Source organism: Oncorhynchus keta, unplaced genomic scaffold, assembly GCF_023373465.1.
Source record: "Oncorhynchus keta strain PuntledgeMale-10-30-2019 unplaced genomic scaffold, Oket_V2 Un_contig_27579_pilon_pilon, whole genome shotgun sequence".
In the NCBI taxonomy this organism is placed as follows: Eukaryota; Metazoa; Chordata; class Actinopteri; order Salmoniformes; family Salmonidae; genus Oncorhynchus; species Oncorhynchus keta.
The window spans coordinates 208-8,245 of NW_026285598.1; the positions used below are offsets into that span (position 1 = coordinate 208).

Here is an 8,038-nt window from a genome sequence, read left to right on the forward strand (position 1 = left end):
TTAGCTGGTTGCTGGTAAGTAGCAGATCTTTTGAGAGGGCAGATTTGATCAATCTCAGACTAAATGGAAATACGTGCTGGTTTAAGGTCAACAAGGATTAGTCATGCTAAGATCCAATCCGAGGGGACGGACGGAGGGGAGGGTGGATGGTGGGAGGAAGGATGGCGGGGTCTCAAGGGTTTTTAAGCGCCTACATTTCTCAGACAGTAGAATGTGGGTTCACCAGTAGTGGGGGTCTTAGACAGTAGAATGTGGGTTCACCAGTAGTGGGGGGTCTTAGACAGTAGAATGTGGGTTCACCAGTAGTGGGGGGGTCTCAGACAGTACAATGTGGGTTCACCAGTAGGGGGGTCTTAGACAGTACAATGTGGGTTCACCAGTAGTGGGGGGTCTCAGACAGTAGAATGTGGGTTCACCAGTAGGGGGTCTTAGACAGTAGAATGTGGGTTCACCAGTGGGGGGGTCTTAGACAGTAGAATGTGGGTTCACGCAGTGGGTGGGGGTCTCTGACGTTCTGACAACGTGTCTCAGTTTATTCAGTGTTTTATCTGCTGCAGTCGATCAGCAGACGGACGTTCTGACAGTGTCTCTTTCAGTGTGTCCAGGGGTTCGTTGAATCCATTTTCTCAGACGGCATAAAGTATAGCATTTACCTCAAACACTGCTGTAGCCGTTGAATTAGACCACTAGAATCTTATCGCAGCATTTACAGGTCAGATTGTCTACGTTTTACGGTCTGTTTACATATATTTTTATAGACTAATTATACAGACAATTGGTATAAAACCTGTATAAAATGTATTTATAATCATATGACAATATTTTAGGTTGACTATGATTCTATTATAGAATTTCCGATATCGCATTCCTTTTTATTTTCTTCCAGTATAAAATGTATTCATAAGAGTGTATTTATAATCATATGACAATATTTTAGGTTGACTATGATTCTATTATAGAATTTCCGATATCGCATTCCTTTTTATTTTCTTCCCGTAAAAAATGTATTTATAATTATATGAGAATATTTTAGGTTGACTATGATTCTATTATAGAATTTCCGATATTGCATGCCTTTGAATTTTCTCCCCGTTCTGGAACGTTGAGGGTTTATGACATCTCTACTAAGTCAATAGGATCTCTATGGTTGTAACTGTATCAATGCATCTCTTTTTTTTTAGGTGGTGGGCAGAGTTCTCCTGCTCCAGCTGATCGATCACCTGACCCGTGGTTACCTTAGCGACCCGCTGGTGACCCGCCTCCTGAACAGCACCCGCGTCCACATCCTGGTTTCCATGAACCCAGACGGCTTCGAGTCCTCCAGCAGAGACTGCATGTACTCCCAGGGGAGGTGAGATAGTGAGGGACATCATGGGTTGTCTTAGTCACCGTGGATAGAGGGACATCATGGGTTGTGTCTTAGTCACCGTGGATGGAGGGACATCATGGGTTGTGTCTTAGTCACCGTGGATGGAGGGACATCGTGGGTTGTCTCTTAGTCACCGTGGATGGAGGGACATCGTGGGTTGTCTCTTAGTCACCGTGGATAGAGGGACATCATGGGTTGTCTCTTAGTCACCGTGGATAGAGGGACATCATGGGTTGTGTCTTAGTCACCGTGGATAGAGGGACATCATGGGTTGTCTTTTAGTCACCGTGGATGGAGGGACATCGTGGGTTGTCTCTTAGTCACCGTGGATGGAGGGACATCGTGGGTTGTCTCTTAGTCACCGTGGGGACACTGAATGGTTGTCTCTTAGTCACCGTGGATGGAGGGACATCGTGGGTTGTCTCTTAATCACACATCGAATAGAAGAACCAACTCTGGATTTGTCTCTCCAATCCACAGTAGATGAAGGGACATTAATGGGTGTCTCTTAATCCACCGTAGATGGAGGGACATCGTGGGTTGTCTCTTAGTCACCGTGGATGGAGGGACATCCTGGGTTGTCTCTTAGTCACCGTGATAGAGGGACATCATGGGCTGTCTCTTAATACCGTGGATATGGGACATCATGGGTTGTCTTTTTTAGTCACCGTGGATAGAGGACATCTGGGTGTCTTTTAGTCACCGTGGATAGAGGGACATCATGGGTTGTCTTTAGTCACTGTGGATAGAGGGACATCATGGGTTGTCTCTAGTCAACAAGTGGATGGAGGGACATCAAAGGCTGTGTCTTAGTCACCGCGGGGATGGAGGGACATCGTGGGTTGTGTCTTAATTACCGTGGGATGGAGGGACATCATGGTGGTCTTAGTCACCGTGGATGGAGGGACATCGTGGCTTGGTCTTAGTCACCAGGGATGGAGGACATCGTGGGTTGTGTCTTAGTCACCGTGGATGGAGTGACATCGTGGTTGTCTCCTTAGTTTGACTGCGGGATGGGACATCGTGGGTTGTCTCTTATCACTGTGATGGGACATCATGGGCTGTCTTAGTCACCGTGGATGGAGGGACATCATGGGCTGTCTCTTAGTCACCGTGGGATGGAGGGACATCATGGGTTGTCTCTAAAGTCAATAAGATCCATCTGTCTCCTGTAACTCCCAGCCTTGGTCCCGTCTGACTTGGTGTTGTAGAGCTTTCCAATGTGTTTAGTGTGTTTGAGTGGACACATCTGACCGTCCGACATGTGGTGTCACTCATCCAGACAAAGTGCCTCAGTGTCGGTTTCACAGTATCGTGCTGATCTCCCTGAGGGTCATCACGCCAGCTCTGTCCATGGATTTAACAGTGGTTACATTTCTCCAGACCACAGCTGTTTACCTAAGCAAGTGGCGGGGTGGACGCTGTTGTTTTTTTGTCAAACTCCCAGATTGCCCCTTTTAAATGTAGTTTCAGAGTTCTACTGTGTCTGGATAGAGTTGTGGCAGTGAGACTTTAGAGGATCATTGGATGGATGGAGGGCTGAGTGGCTGAATGGATGGAGTGGCTGGATGGGTGGATGGAGTGACTGGCTGGGTGGATGGAGTGACTGGCTGGGTGGATGAAGGTAGTGGCTAGGTGGATGGAGTGACTGGCTGGGTGGATGGAGGACTGGCTGGGGTGGATGGAGTGACTGGCTGGGTGGATGGAGTGACTGGCTAGGTGGATGGGAATGACTGGCTGGGTGGATGGATGGATGGGAGTGGCTGGATGGATGGATGGATGGATGGAGGACTGGGCTGGATGGGAGGACTGGCTGGGTGGATGGGAGTGACTGGCTGGGTGGATGGAGTGACTGGCTGGGTGGGAGGACTGGGTGGATGGAGGACTGGCTGGGTGGATGGACTGGCTGGGTGGATGGAGGCTGGCTGGGTGGATGGAGTGACTGGCTGGGGTGGGGGATTGGTGGAGTGACTGGCTGGGTGGATGGAGTGACTGGCTGGGTGATGGAGTGGCTGGCTGGGTGGATGGAGTGACTGGCTGGGTGGATGGAGTGACTGGCTGGGTGGATGGAGTGACTGGCTGGGTGGATGGAGTGGCTGGCTGGGTGATGGAGAGTGACTTGCTGGGTGGATGGAGTGACTGGCTGGGTGGATGGAGGACTGGCTGGGTGGATGGAGTGGACTGGCTGGGTGATGGAGTGACTGTCAGGATGGAGGGACTGGCTGGGTGGATGGAGTGGCTGGCTGGGTGGATGGAGTGGTTGGAGTGACTGGCTGGGTGGATGGAGGGCTGGCTGGGTGGATGGAGTGGCTGGCTGGGTGGATGGAGTGGTTGGTTGGTGGTCCGTTGCTCCGCCACATAGGAATAGGGTCCTCGCTGGGCCCGCTACATAGGAATAAGGGTTCCGTTGGCCCCTTACATAGGGAATAGGGTTCCGTTGGCCCCGCTACATAGGGAATAGGGTTCCGTTGGCCCCCTACATAGGGAATAGGGTTCCGTTGGCCCCCTACATAGGGAATAGGGTTCCGTTGGCCCCCTACATAGGGAATAGGGTTCCGTTGGCCCCCTACACAGGGAATAGGGTTCCGTTGGCCCCTACACCCAGGAATAGGGTTCCGTTGGCCCCCTACAGGGAATAGGGTTCCGTTGGCCGCTACATAGGGAATAGGGTTCCGTTGGCCACTTCACATAGGGAATAGGGTTCCATTGGCCCCCTACATGGGAATAGGGTTCCGTTGGCCCCTACATAGGGAATAGCGGTTCCGTTGGCCCCTACATAGGGAATAGGGTTTAATTTGGAAGGGAGGCAGTGACAGTCACACCCATTAACAGATCCTGGAGTTTTATCTGAGATGTTTGTAGACACAACACCTCTACAACGCTCACCCACAACACTCTGATGTGGGCGAGGGGCAGGAAGCCACGCCTGAAAACAGACTCTCTCTCTCGCTCTGTCTCTCTTCTCTCTGACACACACACACATCTCTCACTCACATACACACAATACTCACATATACACACACACACACACACACACACATACACACACACACACACACACACACACACACACACATACACAGATCCCATTCCCTGGCAGTGAATTCACTACCCCCGGATGGGACAGGACACACACACACCCAGCCCCAAACAGTGACACACTCACATCGACTCACACAATGTTATTTTCCCACTCCCTGGCAGTGGATTCCTGCCCCCCCTCTCCCCGGATGGGGCAGGACACTGACACCCACACACTCTGACTCTGACACAGTCATCCCATCCCCAAACAGTGGAGAAAAACTCTCACCTACTCGTTACCATAACAACCTGAAACAGGGAATGGTTCTTAGAACAACAGAGACGTCTCCCTTCCGGGGGAAAAAATATTATTAAGCAACAATACAATCACGCATCAAGTTGGGTTTCCAAAGTTTTAGTGATTGGAGGAGATTACGGCAATGACTTCCTGGAACTAAATGACTTCCTGGATGTAAATGAGTTCCTGGAACTAAATGACTCGTCATGTTTTTATTGTAATAGGGCTTAGATCAGTGGTCATCAGTTTAACTGAAACCACTGGCAATGAACACAACCTGTTTTCTGGTAGATCAAATATCTGTCTGCACTGACCTGTTTGGTAGGTAAATATCTGTCTGCACTGACCTGTTTTGGTGGTAGATCAAATATCTGTCTGCACTGACCTGTTTTGGTAGATCTGATATGTCTGCACTGAGCTGTTTGGTAGATCTGATATGTCTGCACTGACCTGTTTGGTAGATCTGATATGTCTGCACTGACCTGATTGGTAGATCTGATATGTCTGCACTGACCTGATTGGTAGATCTGATATGTCTGCACTGACCTGATTGGTAGATCTGATATGTCTGCACTGACCTGTTCTGGTAGATCTGATATGTCTGCACTGACCTGATTGGTAGATCTGATATGTCTGCACTGACCTGATTGGTAGATCTGATATGTCTGCACTGACCTGATTGGTTGAGCTGATTGGTGGTTCTGATATGTCTGCACTGACCTGATTGGTTGACTGATTGGTGGATCTGATATGTCTGCACTAACCTGATTGGTAGTATCTGATATGTCTGCACTGACCTGATTGGTAGATCTGATATGTCTGCACTGACCTGATTGGTAGATCTGATATGTCTGCACTGACCTGATTGGTAGATCTGATATGTCTGCACTGACCTGATTGGTAGATCTGATTTGTCTGCACTGAGCTGATTGGTAGATCTGATATGTCTGCACTGACATGATTGGTAGATCTGATATGTCTGCACTGACCTGATTGGTAGATCTGATATGTCTGCACTGACCTGTTCTGGTAGATCTGATATGTCTGCACTGACCTGATTGGTAGATCTGATTATGTCTGCACTGACCTGATTGGTTGAGCTGATTGGTGGATCTGATATGTCTGCACTGATCTGATTGGTAGATCTGATATGTCTGCACTGACCTGATTGGTTGAGCTGATTGGTGGATCTGATATGTCTGCACTGACCTGATTGGTTGAGCTGATTGGTGGATCTGATATGTCTGCACTGACCTGATTGGCTGAGCTGATTGGTGGATCTGATATGTCTGCACTGATCTGATTGGTAGATCTGATATGTCTGCACTGACCTGATTGGTAGATCTGATATGTCTGCACTGACCTGATTGGTTGAGCTGATTGGTGGATCTGATATGTCTGCACTGACCTGTTTGGTGGTAAATATCTGTCTGCACTGACCTGATTGGTTGAGCTGATTGGTAGATATGATATGTCTGCACTGACCTGTTTGGTAGATCTGATATGTCTGAACTGACCTGATTGGTAGATCTGATATGTCTGCACTGACCTGATTGGTAGATCTGATATGTCTGCACTGACCTGATTGGTAGATCTGATATGTCTGCACTGACCTGATTGGTTGAGCTGATTGGTGGATCTGATATGTCTGCACTGACCTGTTTGGTAGATATGATTTGTCTGCACTGAGCTGATTGGTAGATCTGATATGTCTGCACTGACCTGATTGGTGGGATCTGATATGTCTGCACTGACCTGATTGGTGGATCTGATATGTCTGCACTGACCTGATTGGTAGATCTGATATGTCTGCACTGACCTGATTGGTAGATCTGATATGTCTGCACTGACCTGATTGGTTGAGCTGATTGGTGGATCTGATATGTCTGCACTGACCTGATTGGTTGAGCTGATTGGTGGATCTGATATGTCTGCACTGACCTGTTTGGTAGATCTGATATGTCTGCACTGACCTGATTGGTGGATCTGATATGTCTGCACTGACCTGATTGGTGGATCTGATATGTCTGCACTGAGCTGTTTGGTAGATCTGATATGTCTGCACTGACCTGATTGGTGGATCTGATATGTCTGCACTGACCTGATTGGTAGATCTGATATGTCTGCACTGACCTGATTGGTTGAGCTGATTGGTGGATCTGATATGTCTGCACTGACCTGATTGGTTGAGCTGATTGGTGGATCTGATATGTCTGCACTGACCTGTTTGGTAGATCTGATATGTCTGCACTGAGCTGTTTGGTAGATCTGATATGTCTGCACTGACCTGTTTGGTAGATCTGATATGTCTGCACTGACCTGATTGGTGGATCTGATATGTCTGCACTGACCTGATTGGTAGATCTGATATGTCTGCACTGACCTGATTGGTTGAGCTGATTGGTGGATCTGATATGTCTGCACTGACCTGATTGGTAGATCTGATATGTCTGCACTGACCTGATTGGTGGATCTGATTTGTCTGCACTGACCTGTTTGGTAGATATGATATGTCTGCACTGAGCTGATTGGTAGATCTGATATGTCTGCACTGACCTGATTGGTAGATCTGATATGTCTGCACTGACCTGATTGGTGGATCTGATATGTCTGCACTGACCTGTTTGGTAGATCTGATATGTCTGCACTGAGCTGATTGGTAGATCTGATATGTCTGCACTGACCTGATTGGTGGATCTGATTTGTCTGCACTGACCTGTTTGGTAGATATGATATGTCTGCACTGAGCTGATTGGTAGATCTGATATGTCTGCACTGACCTGATTGGTTGAGCTGATTGGTGGATCTGATATGTCTGCACTGACCTGTTTGGTAGATCTGATATGTCTGCACTGAGCTGATTGGTAGATCTGATATGTCTGCACTGACCTGATTGGTAGATCTGATTTGTCTGCACTGAGCTGATTGGCAGTTATTTAGAAGACCCAATAGAAGTGAACCATTTGTACATTTCACTCTGCCTGTAACCCGGCACTTTGCTGTCCCTTGTGTTTTACTGTAAATACAGAGGCAGGAACAAAGCCTCACAACCACAATACTGACCCTTTAGTCTTTTATTTGACTGTCTGGGAAACAGGAAGACTTCCTGAAGTCTCCAATTAGCCAGAGATGGGCCTGGAAAATTCTGGTTTAGGTCCAAAGTGGCACCTATTTCCTATGGGCCCTGGTCAAAGTAGTGCACTACATAGGGAATAGGGTGCAGTTTTGGGACGTAGGTCGGTCTTGACTCCAACTCTGTAATTAGCAGTGTTCAACTGGAGAGTCTTTGGAGTGCAGCCTCATAGGAGGAAATGGGAACATTTCTGAACTTCTCCTTTAGCCTACACACA

At 48.1% G+C, this 8,038-nt stretch overlaps 1 long non-coding RNA gene across 2 annotated transcripts; it reads right to left on the reverse strand.

Moving 5' to 3' along the window:
- Nucleotides 1–4,445: 4,445 nt before the first annotated feature.
- Nucleotides 4,446–6,305, reverse strand: LOC127922893 (uncharacterized). Of its 2 annotated transcripts, none has more exons than XR_008112759.1 (3): nt 6,206–6,305; nt 5,678–5,742; nt 4,446–5,170 (listed from the first exon to the last, which is right to left on the reverse strand). It is a non-coding gene; the product is annotated as an uncharacterized LOC127922893 (long non-coding RNA). The 2 variants fall into 2 exon arrangements; XR_008112758.1 differs by lacking the exons at nt 5,678–5,742; nt 6,206–6,305 and adding exons at nt 5,203–5,363; nt 5,486–5,566.
- Nucleotides 6,306–8,038: the final 1,733 nt, after the last annotated feature.